Here is a 2,038-nt window from a genome sequence, read left to right as displayed (position 1 = left end):
ATTTTCCAACTTCGTTTGCTTTTTTTACAATTTTAAAATCATTCGGTCACATGTTTGTGGTTGTGTTTCCTAAACAAGATGTTTGAAATTCCTTTTCATTTCATGAGTAAGGCCACAAACTGGGCTAAATAACATAAATATCATTTTTCTACTCATTTTATTCTATAATTTGAATCACTTGCAGTTCAAATTTGACTTATACCAAAAATTCCCTTCAAATGCAATTAATTAATTAAACATAGCAAACAAATCCAAAAATATACCAAATTTTAATATGAAGTACCACATGTTGTATGTGGGGAGTAGAAAAAATTTCATGGTAAGAAGAGAAAAAAACTAATTGTTTCGCCGAGTGGGAAAAAAACACTCGGCAAACCCCCTCTTTTGCCGAGTGTTTTTTTTTGACACTCGGCAAAGCCCCTTGTTTGCCGAGTGTTTTTCTTTGACACTCGACAAAGCCCCTTGTTTGCCGAATATTTGTTCTTTGCCGAGTGTTTTTAGCTCGGCACTCGGCAAAGAGCTTGTTTGCCAAGTGTCAAAAAAAAATACTCGGCAAAGATAAAACACTCGGCAAATTTGAGGTTTCCCGTAGTGCTAGTAATGTGTTTAATTTGATGGACATGCTTATATGTTCATATGATTTATATTTAAAATTGACTTGATCAGTATTATATGGCTTATTGTTTTGTTAAACATGATTAATCAGAGCCCCACTACTTTTCATATGCAGCTGCTTAGGTTGTGTTTGGTTTGGGGGTCGACGTGGGTTGGAATGGGTTCGACCCCCATTAACCCCTGTTTGGTTGGAAATGTAGAGGATTGGGTTCGTTCCCCATAGAAAATATTCCCCGTAGATGTGGGTCGAATGCGTCCGCTCAAAACGAGCGGACGCACTCGACCCGCACATACACTGTGCTCTCCCGTGCGCGTGCCTCCCCGCCCCCGCATCAGCCTCGGTCGACGTGCCGCATGCCCGACGCCCCCGCCGCCTGCCCGACACCCTCCGCCGCCCTCCGCCACCTGCCCGACATCCTTCGCCCGGCCCTTCTGCCCTCCCATCGGCTCCGCCTCCTCCCGCCAACACCCTACACCCACATCACGAGGAGGACGCAGTGAGGGGAGCGGCAACCAGCGTGGGGAGGGAGCGGCGTAGGCTAAGGGGCAGCAGCAGGCGCGGGGGAGGAGCGGCGGCGGCGGCGCGGGGGGGAGGAGCGGTGGCGTGGGGACCGGCGGCTGGCGTGGGGAGACCGCGGGGGAGGGAGGAGCGGCGGCGCGGGGGAGAGGGAGGGTGGCCAGAGGAAGAAGATATGGTGAGTGAGGATGACATGTGGGCTCCACATCTGACAGATGGGACCCGTTGCTAACGGTGTTAAAATGGCATAAATCCCATCCCTTGTAACACTACCAACCAAACAAAAGATTGGAACGAACCCATCCCTCTCAACCAAACATGAGATGGGTTGGACCCAACCCACCAAAAACAGAGCTAACCTGTTCCACTTGGTCCCAAAACTAAACATATGCTAAGTGTGCCAGAAGGAGCTGGTATGGGTATGATTTATGAACAAGTCAAGTTGACTAGGCAGCTGATCACGTGGTTACTTTGGTATTGAAAGAAGCCTTACTTGTTTAGCACAAAAGCATGTGCGATAGCTACCGTTCCCATCTTGGTACGGATGCACTAGATTAAGTCGTGCAAGTAACTGCTCCACACTAACCTTCTGTGACTCAGGTGATCATAGATGAAAATATGGACATTGTGTAGTAGCTACATTAGGTAGAAAGCAAAGATATGATAAGATCTGTTTGTAAGCCTTTCAGGATATTATTCCGATCATCCATGACTAAATTGCTTATTATATACGCACTTGCTTGTCCTACCAAGGGACTATATATGCCTGATAATTTACAAGATTGAATCCTCTCTGAACCAAGGTGAACGCAGGCTGAGAAAGAAAACCAGTCCCACCATACGCTAATAAAATACAATTCACAAAGACTCAGTTAAAAAAAAGTTGGACATGGTTTTTAAGTTGAA

This window comes from Setaria italica, chromosome VI, assembly GCF_000263155.2.
Source record: "Setaria italica strain Yugu1 chromosome VI, Setaria_italica_v2.0, whole genome shotgun sequence".
NCBI lineage: Eukaryota > Viridiplantae > Streptophyta > Magnoliopsida > Poales > Poaceae > Setaria > Setaria italica.
This window is presented reverse-complemented; position numbering follows the sequence as displayed.